The following is a 22,906-nucleotide window of genomic DNA, read 5'->3' as shown; positions in this document are numbered from 1 at the left end:
AATTCACATGCATGTGATTCATAATTTTGACACTCAAAATGTACATAATTGCCAGTATGGGGATCGAACAGATAACCTTGGAGTTATTAGCACCACACTCTAACCAACTGAGGTAACCATTCAACTAGCTAATGGGCGCAATTGTTGAGAAGCACCGAGACTCTGCAAGTGCTGGCGCCTAAACTAACAAATCAACCAACAGCATAGCCTGACAAGACTGGACCCTCTTGGTTGCTTCTTGTGGAAATTCCAAATGGTTGGGGAATTAGCTCAAATGCTTTGCATGCCTGAGGAAATGGAATCGATGCCTGCATTCTCCAAAAGCACATTGTTTTATGGATCCAAGAAAACTCCAGTTCACACTTCATGCAGCCTTGTCTTACGACAACCTACTGTCATGTAAACAATGACAAGAAACTGTCATGTAACAATGACAAGCAACTCTCATGTAACACTGATGTCACAATGTCAGATGACAAAGCAAGACATTACTTACTTTCAGAGAGCAGCGTATCACACACTCTAACCAACTGAGCTAACCGGCCGCTGGCTACAGAGCACAATTGTTGAGATGCACCGAGCCTCTGCAAGTGCTGGAGCGCAAACTAACAAGTCCACCAACAGCATAGCCTGACAAGACTGGACACTCTTGGTCGCTCCTTGTGGCAATTTCAAACAGCTGGGAAATTTGATTAATTAGTATTGTGTTTGCTTAGCATGCTATAGGTAGTGGGATCGATGCCCGCATTCCCCCAAAACACATTTTTTTGTGGATCCAAGAAAGCTCCAGTTCACACTTCATGCAGCCTTGTCTTACGACAACCTACAGTCATGTAACAATGACAAGCAACTTTCCTGTAACACTGATGTCAAAATGTCAGATGAAAAAGCAAGACATTACTTACTTTCAGAGGAGCAGCGTAGCACACACCATTGAGGCCCACAAACAAAGCTGTGGATAGTTTCCTTGAAGCCAGAGCATAAAGAAAGAACACATACAGATGCCAAAGCCAGGGATCGAACCAGGGACCTTTAGTTCTTCAGTCTAACGCTCTCCCGACTGAGCTATAAAGGCAACTCACTCAACTTAATTCTGTGGCACCCTTGACAATTCACATGCATGTGATTCATAATTTTGACACTCAAAATGTACATAATTGCCAGTATGGGGATCGAACAGATAACCTTGGAGTTATTAGCACCACACTCTAACCAACTGAGCTAACCATTCAACTAGCTAATGGGCGCAATTGTTGAGAAGCACCGAGACTCTGCAAGTGCTGGCGCCTAAACTAACAAATCAACCAACAGCATAGCCTGAAAAGACTGGACCCTCTTGGTTGCTTCTTGCGGAAATTCCAAACGGCTGGGGAATTAGCTCAAATTCTTTGCATGCCTGAGGTAGTGGGATCGATGCCTGCATTCTCCAAAAGCACATTGTTTTATGGATCCAAGAAAACTCCAGTTCACACTTCATGCAGCCTTGTCTTACGACAACCTACTGTCATGTAAACAATGACAAGAAACTGTCATGTAACAATGACAAGCAACTCTCATGTAACACTGATGTCACAATGTCAGATGACAAAGCAAGACATTACTTACTTTCAGAGAGCAGCGTATCACACACTCTAACCATCTGAGCTAACCGGCCGCTGGCTACAGAGCACAATTGTTGAGATGCACCGAGCCTCTGCAAGTGCTGGAGCGCAAACTAACAAGTCCACCAACAGCATAGCCTGACAAGACTGGAATCTCTTGGTTGCTCCTTGTGGCAATTCCAAACAGCTGTGGAATTTGTTCAATTGGTATTGTGTTTGCTTAGCATGCTATAGGTAGTGGGATCGGTGCCCGCATTCCCCAAAAACACATTTTTTTGTGGATCCAAGAAAGCTCCAGTTCACACTTCATGCAGCCTTGTCTTACAACAACCTACTGTCATGTAGCAATGACAAGCAACTTTCCTATAACACTGATGTCAAAATGTCAGATGAAAATGCAAGTCATTACTTACTTTCAGAGGAGCAGCGTAGCACACACCATTGAGGCCCACAAACAAAGCTGTGGATAGTATCCTTGAAGCCAGAGCGTAAAGAAAGAACACATACAAATGCCGAAACCCGGGATCGAACCAGGGACCTTAAGATCTTCAGTCTAACGCTCTCCCAACTGAGCTATTTCGGCAATTCACTCAACTTAATTCTGTGGCACCCTTGACAATTTACATGCATGTGATTCATAATTTTGACACTCAAAATGTACATATTGCCAGTATGGGGATCGAACAGATAACCTTGGAGTTCTTAGCACCACACTCTAACCAACTGAGCTAACCATTCAACTATCTATTGGGCGCAATTGTTGAGATGCACCGAGACTCTGCAAGTGCTGGCGCCTAAACTAACAAATCAACCAACAGCATAGCCTGACAAGACTGGACCCTCTTGGTTGCTTCTTGCGGAAATTCCAAACGGCTGGGGAATTAGCTCAAATTCTTTGCATGCCTGAGGTAGTGGGATCGATGCCTGCATTCTCCAAAAGCACATTATTTTATGGATCCAAGAAAGCTCCAGTTCACACTTCATGCAGCCTTGTCTTACGACAACCTACTGTCATGTAACAATGACAAGCAACTTTCCTGTAACACTGATGTCAAAATGTCAGATGAAAAAACAAGACATTACTTACATTCAGAGGAGCAGCGTAGCACACACCATTGAGGCCCACAAACAGTCTAACGCTCTCCCAAATGAGCTATTTCGACAATTCTCCAAAAGCACATTGTTTTATGGATCCAAGAAAACTCCAGTTCACACTTCATGCAGCCTTGTCTTACGACAACCTACTGTCATGTAAACAATGACAAGAAACTGTCATGTAACAATGACAAGCAACTCTCATGTAACACTGATGTCACAATGTCAGATGACAAAGCAAGACATTACTTACTTTCAGAGAGCAGCGTATCACACACTCTAACCAACTGAGCTAACCGGCCGCTGGCTACAGAGCACAATTGTTGAGATGCACCGAGCCTCTGCAAGTGCTGGAGCGCAAACTAACAAGTCCACCAACAGCATAGCCTGACAAGACTGGACTCTCTTCGTTGCTCCTTGTGGCAATTCCAAACAGCTGGGGAATTTGTTCAATTGGTATTGTGTTTGCTTAGCATGCTATAGGTAGTGGGATCGGTGCCCGCATTCCCCATAAACACATTTTTTTGTGGATCCAAGAAAGCTCCAGTTCACACTTCATGCAGCCTTGTCTTACAACAACCTACTGTCATGTAACAATGACAAGCAACTTTCCTATAACACTGATGTCAAAATGTCAGATGAAAAAGCAAGTCATTACTTACTTTCAGAGGAGCAGCGTAGCACACACCATTGAGGCCCACAAACAAAGCTGTGGATAGTATCCTTGAAGCCAGAGCGTAAAGAAAGAACACATACAAATGCCGAAACCCGGGATCGAACCAGGGACCTTAAGATCTTCAGTCTAACGCTCTCCCAACTGAGCTATTTCGGCAATTCACTCAACTTAATTCTGTGGCACCCTTGACAATTCACATGCATGTGATTCATAATTTTGACACTCAAAATGTACATAATTGCCAGTATGGGGATCGAACAGATAACCTTGAAGTTATTATCACCAAACTCTAACCAACTGAGCTAACCATTCAACTAGCTATTGGGCGCAATTGTTGAGATGCACCGAGCCTCTGCAAGTGCTGGCGCCTAAACTAACAAATCAACCAACAGCATAGCCTGACAAGACTGGACCCTCTTGGTTGCTTCTTGCGGAAATTCCAAATGGTTGGGGAATTAGCTCAAATGCTTTGCATGCCTGAGGTAGTGGAATCGATGCCTGCATTCTCCAAAAGCACATTGTTTTATGGATCCAAGAAAACTCCAGTTCACACTTCATGCAGCCTTGTCTTACGACAACCTACTGTCATGTAAACAATGACAAGAAACTGTCATGTAACAATGACAAGCAACTCTCATGTAACACTGATGTCACAATGTCAGATGACAGAGCAAGACATTACTTACTTTCAGAGAGCAGCGTATCACACACTCTAACCAACTGAGCTAACCGGCCGCTGGCTACAGAGCACAATTGTTGAGATGCACCGAGCCTCTGCAAGTGCTGGAGCGCAAACTAACAAGTCCACCAACAGCATAGCCTGACAAGACTGGACTCTCTTGGTTGCTCCTTGTGGCAATTCCAAACAGCTGGGGAATTTGTTCAATTGGTATTGTGTTTGCTTAGCATGCTATAGGTAGTGGGATCGGTGCCCGCATTCCCCAAAAACACATTTTTTTGTGGATCCAAGAAAGCTCCAGTTCACACTTCATGCAGCCTTGTCCTACGACAACCTACTGTCATGTAACAATGACAAGCAACTTTCCTGTAACACTGATGTCAAAATGTCAGATGAAAAAGCAAGACATTACTTACTTTCAGAGGAGCAGCGTAGCACACACCATTGAGGCCCACAAACAAAGCTGTGGATAGTTTCCTTGAAGCCAGAGCATAAAGAAAGAACACATACAGATGCCGAAACCAGGGATCGAACCAGGGACCTTTAGATCTTCAGTCTAACACTCTCCCAACTGAACTATTTCAGCAATTCACTCAACTTAATTCTGTGGCACCCTTGACAATTCACATGCATGTGATTCATAATTTTGACACTCAAAATGTACATATTGCCAGTATGGGGATCGAACAGATAACCTTGGAGTTATTAGCACCACACACTATCCAACTGAGCTAACCATTCAACTATCTATTGGGCGCAATTGTTGAGATGCACCGAGACTCTGCAAGTGCTGGCGCCTAAACTAACAAATCAACCAACAGCATAGCCTGACAAGACTGGACCCTCTTGGTTGCTTCTTGCGGAAATTCCAAACGGCTGGGGAATTAGCTCAAATTCTTTGCATGCCTGAGGTAGTGGGATCGATGCCTGCATTCTCCAAAAGCACATTATTTTATGGATCCAAGAAAGCTCCAGTTCACACTTCATGCAGCCTTGTCTTACGACAACCTACTGTCATGTAACAATGACAAGCAACTTTCCTGTAACACTGATGTAAAAATGTCAGATGAAAAAACAAGACATTACTTACATTCAGAGGAGCAGCGTAGCACACACCATTGAGGCCCACAAACAAAGCTGTGGATAGTTTCCTTGAAGCCAGAGCATAAAGAAAGAACACATACAGATGCCAAAACCAGGGATCGAACCAGGGACCTTTAGATCTTCAGTCTAATACTCTCCCAACTGAGCTATTTCGGCAATTCACTCAACTTAATTCTGTGGCACCCTTGACAATTCACATGCATGTGATTCATAATTTTGACACTCAAAATGTACATAATTGCCAGTATGGGGATCGAACAGATAACCTTGGAGTTAGTAGCACCACACTCTAACCAACTGAGCTAACCATTCAACTAGCTATTGGGCGCAATTGTTGAGATGCACCGAGCCTCTGCAAGTGCTGGCGCCTAAACTAACAAATCAACCAACAGCATAGCCTGACAAGACTGGACACTCTTGGTTGCTTCTTGCGGAAATTCCAAACGGCTGGGGAATTAGCTCAAATTCTTTGCATGCCTGAGGTAGTGGGATCGATGCCTGCATTCTCCAAAAGCACATTGTTTTATGGATCCAAGAAAACTCCAGTTCACACTTCATGCAGCCTTGTCTTACGACAACCTACTGTCATGTAAACAATGACAAGAAACTGTCATGTAACAATGACAAGCAACTCTCATGTAACACTGATGTCACAATGTCAGATGACAAAGCAAGACATTACTTACTTTCAGAGAGCAGCGTATCACACACTCTAACCAACTGAGCTAACCGGCCGCTGGCTACAGAGCACAATTGTTGAGATGCACCGAGCCTCTGCAAGTGCTGGAGCGCAAACTAACAAGTCCACCAACAGCATAGCCTGACAAGACTGGACTCTCTTGGTTGCTCCTTGTGGCAATTCCAAACAGCTGGGGAATTTGTTCAATTGGTATTGTGTTTGCTTAGCATGCTATAGGTAGTGGGATCGGTGCCCGCATTCCCCAAAAACACATTTTTTTGTGGATCCAAGAAAGCTCCAGTTCACACTTCATGCAGCCTTGTCCTACGACAACCTACTGTCATGTAACAATGACAAGCAACTTTCCTGTAACACTGATGTCAAAATGTCAGATGAAAAAGCAAGACATTACTTACTTTCAGAGGAGCAGCGTAGCACACACCATTGAGGCCCACAAACAAAGCTGTGGATAGTTTCCTTGAAGCCAGAGCATAAAGAAAGAAGACATACAGATGCCGAAACCAGGGATCGAACCAGGGACCTTTAGATCTTCAGTCTAACGCTCTCCCACTGAGCTATTTCGGCAATGCACTCAACTTAATTCTGTAGCACCCTTGACAATTCACATGCATGTGATTCATAATTTTGACACTCAAAATGTACATAATTGCCAGTATGGGGATCGAACCCATAACCTTGGCATTATTTGCACCACACTCTAACCAACTGAGCTAACCTTCCACTTGTTATTGGGTGCAATTGTTGATATGCACCGAACGTCTGCAAGTGCTGGCTCCTAAACTAACAAATCAACCAACAGCATAGACTGACAAGACTGGACCCTCTTGGTTGCTTCTTGAGGAAATTCCAAACGGCTGGGGAATTAGCTCAAATTCTTTGCATCCCTGAGGTAGTTGGATCGATGCCTGCATTCTCCAAAAGCACATTATTTTATGGATCCAAGAAAGCTCCAGTTCACACTTCATGCAGCCTTGTCTTAAGAAAACCTACTGTCATGTAAACAATGACATGAAACTGTCATGTAAAAATGACAAGCAACTCTCATGTAACACTGATGTCACAATGTCAGATGACAAAGCAAGACATTACTTACTTTCAGAGAGCAGCGTATCACACACTCTAACCAACTGAGCTAACCGTCCGCTGGCTACAGAGCACAATTGTTGAGATGAGCCTCTGCAAGTGCTGGAGCGCAAACTAACAAGTCCACCAACAGCATAGCCTGACAAGACTGGACACTCTTGGTTGCTCCTTGTGGCAATTTCAAACAGCTGGGAAATTTGATCAATTGGTATTGTTTTTGCTTAGCATGCTATAGGTAGTGGGATCGATTCCCGCATTCCCCCAAAACAATTTTTTTTGTGGGTCCAAGAAAGCTCCAGTTCACACTTCTTGCAGCCTTGTCTTACGACAACCTACTGTCATGTAAACAATGACATGAAACTGTCATGTAAAAATGACAAGCAACTCTCATGTAACACTGATGTCACATGACAAAGGAAGACATTACTAACTTTCAGAGAGCAGCGTATCACACACTCTAACCAACTGAGCTAACCGGCAGCTGGCTACAGAGCACAATTGTTGAGATGCACCGAGCCTCTGCAAGTGCTGGAGCGCAAACTAACAAGTCCACCAACAGCATAGCCTGACAAGACTGGACACTCTTGGTTGCTCCTTGTGGCAATTTCAAACAGCTGGGAAATTTGATCAATTGGTATTGTTTTTGCTTAGCATGCTATAGGTAGTGGGATCGATTCCCGCATTCCCCCAAAACATTTTTTTTTGTGGGTCCAAGAAAGCTCCAGTTCACACTTCATGCAGCCTTGTCTTACGACAACCTACTGTCATGTAACAATGACAAGCAACTTTCCTGTAACACCGATGTCAAAATGTCAGATATAAAAGCAAGACATTACTTTCTTTCAGAAGAGCAGCGTAGCACACACCATTGAGGCCCACAGACAAAGCTGTGGATAGTTTCCTTGAAGCCAGAGCATAAAGAAAGAACACATACAGATGCCGAAACCAGGGATCGCACCAGGGACCTTTAGATCTTCAGTCTAACGCTCTCCCAACTGAGCTATTTTGGCAATTCACTCAAATTGATTCTGTAGCACCCTTGACAATTCACATGCATGTGATTCATAATTTTGACACTCAAAATCTACATAATTGCCAGGATGGGGATCGAACCCATAACCTTGGCATTATTTGCACCACACTCTAACCAACTGAGCTAACCTTCCACTAGTTATTGGGTGCAATTGTTGATATGCACCGAACCTCTGCAAGTGCTGGCGCCTAAACTAACAAATCAACCAACAGCATAGACTGACAAGACTGGACCCTCTTGGTTGCTTCTTGAGGAAATTCCAAACGGCTGGGGAATTAGCTCAAATTCTTTGCATCCCTGAGGTAGTTGGATCGATGCCTGCATTCTCCAAAAGCACATTATTTTATGGATCCAAGAAAACTCCAGTTCACACTTCATGCAGCCTTGTCTTACGACAACCTACTGTCATGTAACAATGACAAGCAACTTTCCTGTAACACTGATGTCAAAATGTCAGATGAAAAAGCAAGACATTACCTACTTTAAGAGGAGCAGCGTAGCACACACCATTGAGGCCCACAAACAAAGCTGTGGATAGTTTCCTTGAAGCCAAAGCATAAAGAAAGAACACATACAGATGCCGAAACCAGGGATCGAACCAGGGACCTTTAGATCTTCAGTCTAACGCTCTCCCAACTGAGCTATTTCGGCAATTGACTCAACTTAATTCTGTGGCACCCTTGACAATTCACATGCATGTGACTCATAATTTTGAAAATCAAAATGTACATTATTGCCAGTATGGGGATCGAACCCATAACCTTGGCATTATTTGCACCACACTCTAACCAACTGAGCTAACCATTCAACTAGCTATTGGGCGCAATTGTTGAGATGCACCGAGCCTCTGCAAGTGCTGGCGCCTAAACTAACAAATCAACCAACAGCATAGCCTGACAAGACTGGACACTCTTGGTTGCTTCTTGCGGAAATTCCAAACGGCTGGGGAATTAGCTCAAATTCTTTGCATGCCTGAGGTAGTGGGATCGATGCCTGCATTCTCCAAAAGCACATTGTTTTATGGATCCAAGAAAACTCCAGTTCACACTTCATGCAGCCTTGTCTTACGACAACCTACTGTCATGTAAACAATGACAAGAAACTGTCATGTAACAATGACAAGCAACTCTCATGTAACACTGATGTCACAATGTCAGATGACAAAGCAAGACATTACTTACTTTCAGAGAGCAGCGTATCACACACTCTAACCAACTGAGCTAACCGGCCGCTGGCTACAGAGCACAATTGTTGAGATGCACCGAGCCTCTGCAAGTGCTGGAGCGCAAACTAACAAGTCCACCAACAGCATAGCCTGACAAGACTGGACTCTCTTGGTTGCTCCTTGTGGCAATTCCAAACAGCTGGGGAATTTGTTCAATTGGTATTGTGTTTGCTTAGCATGCTATAGGTAGTGGGATCGGTGCCCGCATTCCCCAAAAACACATTTTTTTGTGGATCCAAGAAAGCTCCAGTTCACACTTCATGCAGCCTTGTCCTACGACAACCTACTGTCATGTAACAATGACAAGCAACTTTCCTGTAACACTGATGTCAAAATGTCAGATGAAAAAGCAAGACATTACTTACTTTCAGAGGAGCAGCGTAGCACACACCATTGAGGCCCACAAACAAAGCTGTGGATAGTTTCCTTGAAGCCAGAGCATAAAGAAAGAAGACATACAGATGCCGAAACCAGGGATCGAACCAGGGACCTTTAGATCTTCAGTCTAACGCTCTCCCACTAAGCTATTTCGGCAATGCACTCAACTTAATTCTGTAGCACCCTTGACAATTCACATGCATGTGATTCATAATTTTGACACTCAAAATGTACATAATTGCCAGTATGGGGATCGAACCCATAACCTTGGCATTATTTGCACCACACTCTAACCAACTGAGCTAACCTTCCACTAGTTATTGGGTGCAATTGTTGATATGCACCGAACGTCTGCAAGTGCTGGCTCCTAAACTAACAAATCAACCAACAGCATAGACTGACAAGACTGGACCCTCTTGGTTGCTTCTTGAGGAAATTCCAAACGGCTGGGGAATTAGCTCAAATTCTTTGCATCCCTGAGGTAGTTGGATCGATGCCTGCATTCTCCAAAAGCACATTATTTTATGGATCCAAGAAAGCTCCAGTTCACACTTCATGCAGCCTTGTCTTAAGAAAACCTACTGTCATGTAAACAATGACATGAAACTGTCATGTAAAAATGACAAGCAACTCTCATGTAACACTGATGTCACAATGTCAGATGACAAAGCAAGACATTACTTACTTTCAGAGAGCAGCGTATCACACACTCTAACCAACTGAGCTAACCGTCCGCTGGCTACAGAGCACAATTGTTGAGATGAGCCTCTGCAAGTGCTGGAGCGCAAACTAACAAGTCCACCAACAGCATAGCCTGACAAGACTGGACACTCTTGGTTGCTCCTTGTGGCAATTTCAAACAGCTGGGAAATTTGATCAATTGGTATTGTTTTTGCTTAGCATGCTATAGGTAGTGGGATCGATTCCCGCATTCCCCCAAAACAATTTTTTTTGTGGGTCCAAGAAAGCTCCAGTTCACACTTCTTGCAGCCTTGTCTTACGACAACCTACTGTCATGTAAACAATGACATGAAACTGTCATGTAAAAATGACAAGCAACTCTCATGTAACACTGATGTCACATGACAAAGGAAGACATTACTAACTTTCAGAGAGCAGCGTATCACACACTCTAACCAACTGAGCTAACCGTCCGCTGGCTACAGAGCACAATTGTTGAGATGAGCCTCTGCAAGTGCTGGAGCGCAAACTAACAAGTCCACCAACAGCATAGCCTGACAAGACTGGACACTCTTGGTTGCTCCTTGTGGCAATTTCAAACAGCTGGGAAATTTGATCAATTGGTATTGTTTTTGCTTAGCATGCTATAGGTAGTGGGATCGATTCCCGCATTCCCCCAAAACATTTTTTTTTGTGGGTCCAAGAAAGCTCCAGTTCACACTTCATGCAGCCTTGTCTTACGACAACCTACTGTCATGTAACAATGACAAGCAACTTTCCTGTAACACCGATGTCAAAATGTCAGATATAAAAGCAAGACATTACTTTCTTTCAGAAGAGCAGCGTAGCACACACCATTGAGGCCCACAGACAAAGCTGTGGATAGTTTCCTTGAAGCCAGAGCATAAAGAAAGAACACATACAGATGCCGAAACCAGGGATCGCACCAGGGACCTTTAGATCTTCAGTCTAACGCTCTCCCAACTGAGATATTTTGGCAATTCACTCAAATTGATTCTGTAGCACCCTTGACAATTCACATGCATGTGATTCATAATTTTGACACTCAAAATCTACATAATTGCCAGGATGGGGATCGAACCCATAACCTTGGCATTATTTGCACCACACTCTAACCAACTGAGCTAACCTTCCACTAGTTATTGGGTGCAATTGTTGATATGCACCGAACCTCTGCAAGTGCTGGCGCCTAAACTAACAAATCAACCAACAGCATAGACTGACAAGACTGGACCCTCTTGGTTGCTTCTTGAGGAAATTCCAAACGGCTGGGGAATTAGCTCAAATTCTTTGCATCCCTGAGGTAGTTGGATCGATGCCTGCATTCTCCAAAAGCACATTATTTTATGGATCCAAGAAAACTCCAGTTCACACTTCATGCAGCCTTGTCTTACGACAACCTACTGTCATGTAACAATGACAAGCAACTTTCCTGTAACACTGATGTCAAAATGTCAGATGAAAAAGCAAGACATTACTTATTAAGAGGAGCAGCATAGCACACACCATTGAGGCCCACAAACAAAGCTGTGGATAGTTTCCTTGAAGCCAAAGCATAAAGAAAGAACACATACAGATGCCGAAACCAGGGATCGAACCAGGGACCTTTAGATCTTCAGTCTAACGCTCTCCCAACTGAGCTATTTCGGCAATTCACTCAACTTAATTCTGTGGCACCCTTGACAATTCACATGCATGTGACTCATAATTTTGAAAATCAAAATGTACATTATTGCCAGTATGGGGATCGAACCCATAACCTTGGCATTATTTGCACCACACTCTAACCAACTGAGCTAACCTTCCACTAGATATTGGGTGCAATTGTTGATATGCACCGAACCTCTGCAAGTGCTGGCGCCTAAACTAACAAATCAACCAACAGTATAGACTGACAAGACTGGACCCTCTTGGTTGCTTCTTGAGGAAATTCCAAACGGCTGGGGAATTAGCTCAAATTCTTTGCATCCCTGAGGTAGTTGGATCGATGCCTGCATTCTCCAAAAGCACATTATTTTATGGATCCAAGAAAACTCCAGTTCACACTTCATGCAGCCTTGTCTTACGACAACCTACTGTCATGTAACAATGACAAGCAACTTTCCTGTAACACTGATGTCAAAATGTCAGATGAAAAAGCAAGACATTACTTACTTTAAGAGGAGCAGCGTAGCACACACCATTGAGGCCCACAAACAAAGCTGTGGATAGTTTCCTTGAAGCCAAAGCATAAAGAAAGAACACATACAGATGCCGAAACCAGGGATCGAACCAGGAACCTTCAGATCTTCAGTCTAACGCTCTCCCAACTGAGCTATTTCGGCAAATCACTCAACTTAATTCTGTGGCACCCTTGACAATTCACATGCATGTGACTCATAATTTTGACACTCAAAATGTACATAATTGCCAGTATGGGGATCGAACCCATAACCTTGGCATTATTTGCACCACACTCTAACCAACTGAGCTAACCTTCCACTAGATATTGGGTGCAATTGTTGATATGCACCGAACCTCTGCAAGTGCTGGCGCCTAAACTAACAAATCAACCAACAGCATAGATTGACAAGACTGGACCCTCTTGGTTGCTTCTTGAGGAAATTCCAAACGGCTGGGGAATTAGCTCAAATTCTTTGCATCCCTGAGGTAGTTGGATCGATGCCCGCATTCTCCAAAAGCACATTATTTTATGGATCCAAGAAAACTCCAGTTCACACTTCATGCAGCCTTGTCTTACGACAACCTACTGTCATGTAAACAATGACATGAAACTGTCATGTAAAAATGACAAGCAACTCTCATGTAACACTGATGTCACAATGTCAGATGACAGAGCAAGACATTACTTACTTTCAGAGAGCAGCGTATCACACACTCTAACCAACTGAGCTAACCGTCCGCTGGCTACAGAGCACAATTGTTGAGATGAGCCTCTGCAAGTGCTGGAGCGCAAACTAACAAGTCCACCAACAGCATAGCCTGACAAGACTGGACACTCTTGGTTGCTCCTTGTGGCAATTTCAAACAGCTGGGAAATTTGATCAATTGGTATTGTTTTTGCTTAGCATGCTATAGGTAGTGGGATCGATTCCCGCATTCCCCCCCCCAATTTTTTTTGTGGGTCCAAGAAAGCTCCAGTTCACACTTCATGCAGCCTTGTCTTACGACAACCTACTGTCATGTAACAATGACAAGCAACTTTCCTGTAACACTGATGTCAAAATGTCAGATGAAAAAGCAAGACATTACTTACTTTAAGAGGAGCAGCGTAGCACACACCATTGAGGCCCACAAACAAAGCTGTGGATAGTTTCCTTGAAGCCAAAGCATAAAGAAAGAACACATACAGATGCCGAAACCAGGGATGGAACCAGGGACCTTTAGATCTTCAGTCTAACGCTCTCCCAACTGAGCTATTTCAGCAATTCACTCAACTTGATTCTGTAGCACCCTTGACAATTCACATGCATGTGATTCATAATTTTGACACTCAAAACGTACATAATTGCCAATATGGGGATCGAACCCATAACCTTGGCATTATTTGCACCACACTCTAACCAACTGAGCTAACCTTCCACTAGATATTGGGTGCAATTGTTGATATGCACCGAACCTCTGCAAGTGCTGGCGCCTAAACTAACAAATCAACCAACAGCATAGACTGACAAGACTGGACCCTCTTGGTTGCTTCTTGAGGAAATTCCAAACGGCTGGGGAATTAGCTCAAATTCTTTGCATCCCTGAGGTAGTTGGATAGATGCCTGCATTCTCCAAAAGCACATTATTTTATGGATCCAAGAAAACTCCAGTTCACACTTCATGCAGCCTTGTCTTACGACAACCTACTGTCATGTAACAATGACAAGCAACTTTCCTGTAACACTGATGTCAAAATGTCAGATGAAAAAGCAAGACATTACTTACTTTAAGAGGAGCAGCGTAGCACACACCATTGAGGCCCACAAACAAAGCTGTGGATAGTTTCCTTGAAGCCAAAGCATAAAGAAAGAACACATACAGATGCCAAAACCAGGGATCGAACCAGGGACCTTAAAATCTTCGGTCTAACGCTCTCCCAACTGAGCTATTTCGGCAATTCACTCAACTTAATTCTGTGGCACCCTTGACAATTCACATGCATGTGACTCATAATTTTGACACTCAAAATGTACATAATTGCCAGTATGGGGATCGAACCCATAATCTTGGCATTATTTGCACCACACTCTAACCAACTGAGCTAACCTTCCACTAGATAGTGGGTGCAATTGTTGATATGCACCGAACCTCTGCAAGTGCTGGCGCCTAAACTAACAAATCAACCAACAGCATAGACTGACAAGACTGGACCCTCTTGGTTGCTTCTTGAGGAAATTCCAAACGGCTGGGGAATTAGCTCAAATTCTTTGCATCCCTGAGGTAGTTGGATCGATGCCTGCATTCTCCAAAAGCACATTATTTTATGGATCCAAGAAAACTCCAGTTCACACTTCATGCAGCCTTGTCTTACGACAACCTACTGTCATGTAAACAATGACATGAAACTGTCATGTAAAAATGACAAGCAACTCTCATGTAACACTGATGTCACAATGTCAGATGACAGAGCAAGACATTACTTACTTTCAGAGAGCAGCGTATCACACACTCTAACCAACTGAGCTAACCGTCCGCTGGCTACAGAGCACAATTGTTGAGATGAGCCTCTGCAAGTGCTGGAGCGCAAACTAACAAGTCCACCAACAGCATAGCCTGACAAGACTGGACACTCTTGGTTGCTCCTTGTGGCAATTTCAAACAGCTGGGAAATTTGATCAATTGGTATTGTTTTTGCATAGCATGCTATAGGTAGTGGGATCGATTCCCGCATTCCCCCAAAACAATTTTTTTGGTGGGTCCAAGAAAGCTCCAGTTCACACTTCATGCAGCCTTGTCTTACGACAACCTACTGTCATGTAACAATGACAAGCAACTTTCCTGTAACACCGATGTCAAAATGTCAGATATAAAAGCAAGACATTACTTTCTTTCAGAAGAGCAGCGTAGCACACACCATTGAGGCCCACAGACAAAGCTGTGGATAGTTTCCTTGAAGCCAGAGCATAAAGAAAGAACACATACAGATGCCGAAACCAGGGATCGAACCAGGGACCTTTAGATCTTCAGTCTAACACTCTCCCAACTGAGCTATTTCAGCAATTCACTCAACTTGATGCTGTAGCACCCTTGACAATTCACATGCATGTGATTGATAATTTTGACACTCAAAATGTACATAATTGCCAGTATGGGGATCGAACCCATAACCTTGGCATTATTTGCACCACACTCTAACCAACTGAGCTAACCTTCCACTAGTTATTGGGTGCAATTGTTGATATGCACCGAACCTCTGCAAGTGCTGGCGCCTAAACTAACAAATCAACCAACAGCATAGACTGACAAGACTGGACCCTCTTGGTTGCTTCTTGAGGAAATTCCAAACGGCTGGGGAATTAGCTCAAATTCTTTGCATCCCTGAGGTAGTTGGATCGATGCCTGCATTCTCCAAAAGCACATTATTTTATGGATCCAAGAAAACTCCAGTTCACACTTCGTGCAGCCTTGTCTTACGACAACCTACTGTCATGTAAACAATGACATGAAACTGTCATGTAAAAATGACAAGCAACTCTCATGTAACACTGATGTCACAATGTCAGATGACAAAGCAAGACATTACTAACTTTCAGATAGCAGCGTATCACACACTCTAACCAACTGAGCTAACCGGCCGCTGGCTACAGAGCACAATTGTTGAGATGAGCCTCTGCAAGTGCTGGAGCGCAAACTAACAAGTCCACCAACAGCATAGCCTGACAAGACTGGACACTCTTGGTTGCTCCTTTTGGCAATTTCAAACAGCTGGGAAATTTGATCAATTGGTATTGTTTTTGCTTAGCATGCTATAGGTAGTGGGATCGATTCCCGCATTCCCCCAAAACAATTTTTTTTGTGGGTCCAAGAAAGCTCCAGTTCACACTTCATGCAGCCTTGTCTTACGACAACCTACTGTCATGTAACAATGACAAGCAACTTTCCTGTAACACCGATGTCAAAATGTCAGATATAAAAGCAAGACATTACTTTCTTTCAGAAGAGCAGAGTAGCACACACCATTGAGGCCCACAAACAAAGCTGTGGATAGTTTCCTTGAAGCCAGAGCATAAAGAAAGAACACATACAGATGCCGAAACCAGGGATCGAACCAGGGACCTTTAGATCTTCAGTCTAACGCTCTCCCAACTGAGCTATTTCAGCAATTCACTCAACTTGATTCTGTAGCACCCTTGACAATTCACATGCATGTGATTCATAATTTTGACACTCAAAACGTACATAATTGCCAATATGGGGATCGAACCCATAACCTTGGCATTATTTGCACAACACTCTAACCAACTGAGCTAACCTTCCACTAGATATTGGGTGCAATTGTTGATATGCACCGAACCTCTGCAAGTGCTGGCGCCTAAACTAACAAATCAACCAACAGCATAGACTGACAAGACTGGACCCTCTTGGTTGCTTCTTGAGGAAATTCCAAACGGCTGGGGAATTAGCTCAAATTCTTTGCATCCCTGAGGTAGTTGGATAGATGCCTGCATTCTCCAAAAGCACATTATTTTATGGATCCAAGAAAACTCCAGTTCACACTTCATGCAGCCTTGTCTTACGACAACCTACTGTCATGTAACAATGACAAGCAACTTTCCTGTAACACTGATGTCAAAATGTCAGATGAAAAAGCAAGACATTACTTACTTTAAGAGGAGCAGCGTAGCACACACCATTGAGGCCCACAAACAAAGCTGTGGATAGTTTCCTTGAAGCCAAAGCATAAAGAAAGAACACATACAGATGCCAAAACCAGGGATCGAAACAGGGACCTTTAGATCTTCGGTCTAACGCTCTCCCAACTGAGCTATTTCGGCAATTCACTCAACTTAATTCTGTGGCACCCTTGACAATTCACATGCATGTGACTCATAATTTTGACACTCAAAATGTACATAATTGCCAGTATGGGGATCGAACCCATAATCTTGGCATTATTTGCACCACACTCTAACCAACTGAGCTAACCTTCCACTAGATAGTGGGTGCAATTGTTGATATGCACCGAACCTCTGCAAGTGCTGGCGCCTAAACTAACAAATCAACCAACAGCATAGACTGACAAGACTGGACCCTCTTGGTTGCTTCTTGAGGAAATTCCAAACGGCTGGGGAATTAGCTCAAATTCTTTGCATCCCTGAGGTAGTTGGATCGATGCCTGCATTCTCCAAAAGCACATTATTTTATGGATCCAAGAAAACTCCAGTTCACACTTCATGCAGCCTTGTCTTACGACAACCTACTGTCATGTAAACAATGACATGAAACTGTCATGTAAAAATGACAAGCAACTCTCATGTAACACTGATGTCACAATGTCAGATGACAGAGCAAGACATTACTTACTTTCAGAGAGCAGCGTATCACACACTCTAACCAACTGAGCTAACCGTCCGCTGGCTACAGAGCACAATTGTTGAGATGAGCCTCTGCAAGTGCTGGAGCGCAAACTAACAAGTCCACCAACAGCATAGCCTGACAAGACTGGACACTCTTGGTTGCTCCTTGTGGCAATTTCAAACAGCTGGGAAATTTGATCAATTGGTATTGTTTTTGCTTAGCATGCTATAGGTAGTGGGATCGATTCCCGCATTCCCCCAAAACAATTTTTTTGGTGGGTCCAAGAAAGCTCCAGTTCACACTTCATGCAGCCTTGTCTTACGACAACCTACTGTCATGTAACAATGACAAGCAACTTTCCTGTAACACCGATGTCAAAATGTCAGATATAAAAGCAAGACATTACTTTCTTTCAGAAGAGCAGCGTAGCACACACCATTGAGGCCCACAGACAAAGCTGTGGATAGTTTCCTTGAAGCCAGAGCATAAAGAAAGAACACATACAGATGCCGAAACCAGGGATCGAACCAGGGACCTTTAGATCTTCAGTCTAACACTCTCCCAACTGAGCTTTTTCAGCAATTCACTCATCTTGATGCTGTAGCACCCTTGACAATTCACATGCATGTGATTGATAATTTTGACACTCAAAATGTACATAATTGCCAGTATGGGGATCGAACCCATAACCTTGGCATTATTTGCACCACACTCTAACCAACTGAGCTAACCTTCCACTAGTTATTGGGTGCAATTGTTGATATGCACCGAACCTCTGCAAGTGCTGGCGCCTAAACTAACAAATCAACCAACAGCATAGACTGACAAGACTGGACCCTCTTGGTTGCTTCTTGAGGAAATTCCAAACGGCTGGGGAATTAGCTCAAATTCTTTGCATCCCTGAGGTAGTTGGATCGATGCCTGCATTCTCCAAAAGCACATTATTTTATGGATCCAAGAAAACTCCAGTTCACACTTCGTGCAGCCTTGTCTTACGACAACCTACTGTCATGTAAACAATGACATGAAACTGTCATGTAAAAATGACAAGCAACTCTCATGTAACACTGATGTCACAATGTCAGATGACAAAGCAAGACATTACTAACTTTCAGATAGCAGCGTATCACACACTCTAACCAACTGAGCTAACCGGCCGCTGGCTACAGAGCACAATTGTTGAGATGAGCCTCTGCAAGTGCTGGAGCGCAAACTAACAAGTCCACCAACAGCATAGCCTGACAAGACTGGACACTCTTGGTTGCTCCTTTTGGCAATTTCAAACAGCTGGGAAATTTGGTCAATTGGTATTGTTTTTGCTTAGCATGCTATAGGTAGTGGGATCGATTCCCGCATTCCCCCAAAACAATTTTTTTTGTGGGTCCAAGAAAGCTCCAGTTCACACTTCATGCAGCCTTGTCTTACGACAACCTACTGTCATGTAACAATGACAAGCAACTTTCCTGTAACACTGATGTCAAAATGTCAGATATAAAAGCAAGAGATTACTTTCTTTCAGAAGAGCAGAGTAGCACACACCATTGAGGCCCACAAACAAAGCTGTGGATAGTTTCCTTGAAGCCAGAGCATAAAGAAAGAACACATACAGATGCCGAAACCAGGGATCGAACCAGGGACCTTTAGATCTTCAGTCTAACGCTCTCCCAACTGAGCTATTTCAGCAATTCACTCAACTTGATTCTGTAGCACCCTTGACAATTCACATGCATGTGATTCATAATTTTGACACTCAAAATGTACATAATTTCCAATATGGGGATCGAACCCATAACCTTGGCATTATTTGCACCACACTCTAACCAACTGAGCTAACCTTCCACTAGATATTGGGTGCAATTGTTGATATGCACCGAACCTCTGCAAGTGCTGGCGCCTAAACTAACAAATCAACCAACAGCATAGACTGACAAGACTGGACCCTCTTGGTTGCTTCTTGAGGAAATTCCAAACGGCTGGGGAATTAGCTCAAATTCTTTGCATCCCTGAGGTAGTTGGATCGATGCCTGCATTCTCCAAAAGCACATTATTTTATGGATCCAAGAAAACTCCAGTTCACACTTCATGCAGCCTTGTTTTACGACAACCTACTGTCATGTAACAATGACAAGCAACTTTCCTGTAACACTGATGTCAAAATGTCAGATGAAAAAGCAAGACATTACTTACTTTCAGAGGAGCAGCGTAGCACATACCATTGAGGCCCACAAACAAAGCTGTGGATAGTTTCCTTGAAGCCAAAGCATAAAGAAAGAACACATACAGATGCCGAAACCAGGGATCGAACCAGGGACCTTTAGATCTTCAGTCTAACGCTCTCCCAACTGAGCTATTTCGGCAATTCAGTCAACTTAATTCTGTGGCACCCTTGACAATTCACATGCATGTGACTCATAATTTTGACACTCAAAATGTACATAATTGCCAGTATGGGGATCGAACCCATAACCTTGGCGTTATTTGTACCACTCTCTAACCAACTGAGCTAACCGTCCACTAGATATTGGGTGCAATTGTTGATATGCACCGAACCTCTGCAAGTGCTGGCGCCTAAACTAACAAATCAACCAACAGCATAGACTGACAAGACTGGACCCTCTTGGTTGCTTCTTGAGGAAATTCCAAACGGCTGGGGAATTAGCTCAAATTCTTTGCATCCCTGAGGTAGTTGGATCGATGCCTGCATTCTCCAAAAGCACATTATTTGATGGATCCAAGAAAACTCCAGTTCACACTTCATGCAGCCTTGTCTTACGACAACCTACTGTCATGTAAACAATGACATGAAACTGTCATGTAAAAATGACAAGCAACTCTCATGTAACACTGATGTCACAATGTCAGATGACAAAGCAAGACATTACTTACTTTCAGAGAGCAGCGTATCACACACTCTAACCAACTGAGCTAACCGGCTGCTGGTTACAGAGCACAATTGTTGAGATGCACCGTGCATCTGCAAGTGCTGGAGCGCAAACTAACAAGTCCACCAACAGCATAGCCTGACAAGACTGGACACTCTTGGTTGCTCCTTTTGGCAATTTCAAACAGCTGGGAAATTTGATCAATTGGTATTGTTTTTGCTTAGCATGCTATAGGTAGTGGGATCGATTCCCGCATTCCCCCAAAACAATTTTTTTTGTGGGTCCAAGAAAGCTCCAGTTCACACTTCATGCAGCCTTGTCTTACGACAACCTACTGTCATGTAACAATGACAAGCAACTTTCCTGTAACACTGATGTCAAAATGTCAGATATAAAAGCAAGAGATTACTTTCTTTCAGAAGAGCAGAGTAGCACACACCATTGAGGCCCACAAACAAAGCTGTGGATAGTTTCCTTGAAGCCAGAGCATAAAGAAAGAACACATACAGATGCCGAAACCAGGGATCGAACCAGGGACCTTTAGATCTTCAGTCTAACGCTCTCCCAACTGAGCTATTTCGGCAATTCACTCATCTTGATTCTGTAGCACCCTTGACAATTCACATGCATGTGATTCATAATTTTGACACTCAAAATGTACATAATTGCCAATATGGGGATCGAACCCATAACCTTGGCATTATTTGCACCACACTCTAACCAACTGAGCTAACCTTCCACTAGTTATTGGGTGCAATTGTTGATATGCACCGAACCTCTGCAAGTGCTGGCGCCTAAACTAACAAATCAACCAACAGCATAGACTGACAAGACTGGACCCTCTTGGTTGCTTCTTGAGGAAATTCCAAACGGCTGGGGAATTAGCTCAAATTCTTTGCATCCCTAGGGTAGTTGGATCGATGCCTGCATTCTCCAAAAGCACATTATTTTATGGATCCAAGAAAACTCCAGTTCACACTTCGTGCAGCCTTGTCTTACGACAACCTACTGTCATGTAAACAATGACATGAAACTGTCATGTAAAAATGACAAGCAACTCTCATGTAACACTGATGTCACAATGTCAGATGACAAAGCAAGACATTACTAACTTTCAGATAGCAGCGTATCACACACTCTAACCAACTGAGCTAACCGTCCGCTGGCTACAGAGCACAATTGTTGAGATGAGCCTCTGCAAGTGCTGGAGCGCAAACTAACAAGTCCACCAACAGCATAGCCTGACAAGACTGGACACTCTTGGTTGCTCCTTTTGGCAATTTCAAACAGCTGGGAAATTTGATCAATTGGTATTGTTTTTGCTTAGCATGCTATAGGTAGTGGGATCGATTCCCGCATTCCCCCAAAACAATTTTTTTTGTGGGTCCAAGAAAGCTCCAGTTCACACTTCATGCAGCCTTGTCTTACGACAACCTACTGTCATGTAACAATGACAAGCAACTTTCCTGTAACACTGATGTCAAAATGTCAGATATAAAAGCAAGAGATTACTTTCTTTCAGAAGAGCAGAGTAGCACACACCATTGAGGCCCACAAACAAAGCTGTGGATAGTTTCCTTGAAGCCAGAGCATAAAGAAAGAACACATACAGATGCCGAAACCAGGGATCGAACAAGGGACCTTTAGATCTTCAGTCTAACGCTCTCCCAACTGAGCTATTTCGGCAATTGCTCAACTTGATTCTGTAGTACCCTTGACAATTCACATGCATGTGATTCATAATTTTGACACTCAAAATGTACATAATTGCCAATATGGGGATCGAACCCATAACCTTAGCATTATTTGCACCACACTCTAACCAACTAAGCTAACCTTCCACTAGATATTGGGTTGCAATTGTTGATATGCACCGAACCTCTGCAAGTGCTGGCGCCTAAACTAACAAATCAACCAACAGCATAGACTGACAAGACTGGACCCTCTTGGTTGCTTCTTGAGGAAATTCCAAACGGCCTGGGGAATTAGCTCAACTTCTTTGCATCCCTGAGGTAGTTGGATCGATGCCTGCATTCTCCCAAAGCACATTATTTTATGGATCCAAGAGAAATCTCCAGTTCACACTTCATGCGCCTTGTCTTACGACAAACCTACTGTCATGTAGCAATGACAAGCAACTTTCCTGTAATACTGATGTCAAAATGTCAGATGAAAAAGCAAGACATTACTTACTTTCAGAGGAGCAGGCGTAGCACATACCATTGAGGCCCACAAACAAAGCTGT

The 22,906-nt window shown here is 43.4% G+C and overlaps 11 non-coding genes across 11 annotated transcripts; all 11 read right to left on the bottom strand.

Annotated features, from left to right (window-relative positions):
- Positions 1 to 2,111: 2,111 nt before the first annotated feature.
- trnaf-gaa (transfer RNA phenylalanine (anticodon GAA)) lies at positions 2,112 to 2,184 on the bottom strand. Its single transcript has one exon. It is a non-coding gene; the product is annotated as a tRNA-Phe (tRNA).
- A 1,271-nt stretch (positions 2,185 to 3,455) lies between these two features.
- On the bottom strand, positions 3,456 to 3,528 carry trnaf-gaa (transfer RNA phenylalanine (anticodon GAA)). Its single transcript has one exon. It is a non-coding gene; the product is annotated as a tRNA-Phe (tRNA).
- Positions 3,529 to 5,238: 1,710 nt separating this feature from the next.
- trnaf-gaa (transfer RNA phenylalanine (anticodon GAA)) lies at positions 5,239 to 5,311 on the bottom strand. The gene has a single exon. It is a non-coding gene; the product is annotated as a tRNA-Phe (tRNA).
- Positions 5,312 to 6,347: 1,036 nt separating this feature from the next.
- Positions 6,348 to 6,419, bottom strand: trnaf-gaa (transfer RNA phenylalanine (anticodon GAA)). Its single transcript has one exon. It is a non-coding gene; the product is annotated as a tRNA-Phe (tRNA).
- A 2,130-nt stretch (positions 6,420 to 8,549) lies between these two features.
- On the bottom strand, positions 8,550 to 8,622 carry trnaf-gaa (transfer RNA phenylalanine (anticodon GAA)). Its single transcript has one exon. It is a non-coding gene; the product is annotated as a tRNA-Phe (tRNA).
- A 1,036-nt stretch (positions 8,623 to 9,658) lies between these two features.
- trnaf-gaa (transfer RNA phenylalanine (anticodon GAA)) lies at positions 9,659 to 9,730 on the bottom strand. Its single transcript has one exon. It is a non-coding gene; the product is annotated as a tRNA-Phe (tRNA).
- A 2,123-nt stretch (positions 9,731 to 11,853) lies between these two features.
- On the bottom strand, positions 11,854 to 11,926 carry trnaf-gaa (transfer RNA phenylalanine (anticodon GAA)). The gene has a single exon. It is a non-coding gene; the product is annotated as a tRNA-Phe (tRNA).
- Positions 11,927 to 16,509: 4,583 nt separating this feature from the next.
- Positions 16,510 to 16,582, bottom strand: trnaf-gaa (transfer RNA phenylalanine (anticodon GAA)). The gene has a single exon. It is a non-coding gene; the product is annotated as a tRNA-Phe (tRNA).
- A 2,807-nt stretch (positions 16,583 to 19,389) lies between these two features.
- Positions 19,390 to 19,462, bottom strand: trnaf-gaa (transfer RNA phenylalanine (anticodon GAA)). The gene has a single exon. It is a non-coding gene; the product is annotated as a tRNA-Phe (tRNA).
- A 601-nt stretch (positions 19,463 to 20,063) lies between these two features.
- Positions 20,064 to 20,136, bottom strand: trnaf-gaa (transfer RNA phenylalanine (anticodon GAA)). Its single transcript has one exon. It is a non-coding gene; the product is annotated as a tRNA-Phe (tRNA).
- A 1,035-nt stretch (positions 20,137 to 21,171) lies between these two features.
- trnaf-gaa (transfer RNA phenylalanine (anticodon GAA)) lies at positions 21,172 to 21,244 on the bottom strand. Its single transcript has one exon. It is a non-coding gene; the product is annotated as a tRNA-Phe (tRNA).
- Positions 21,245 to 22,906: the final 1,662 nt, after the last annotated feature.

The sequence above is a fragment of the Oncorhynchus kisutch genome, unplaced genomic scaffold (assembly GCF_002021735.2).
Source record: "Oncorhynchus kisutch isolate 150728-3 unplaced genomic scaffold, Okis_V2 scaffold731, whole genome shotgun sequence".
Lineage (NCBI taxonomy): Eukaryota > Metazoa > Chordata > Actinopteri > Salmoniformes > Salmonidae > Oncorhynchus > Oncorhynchus kisutch.
Note: the sequence above shows the minus strand (reverse complement) of the source record. Positions and strands in the feature narration are given on the sequence as shown.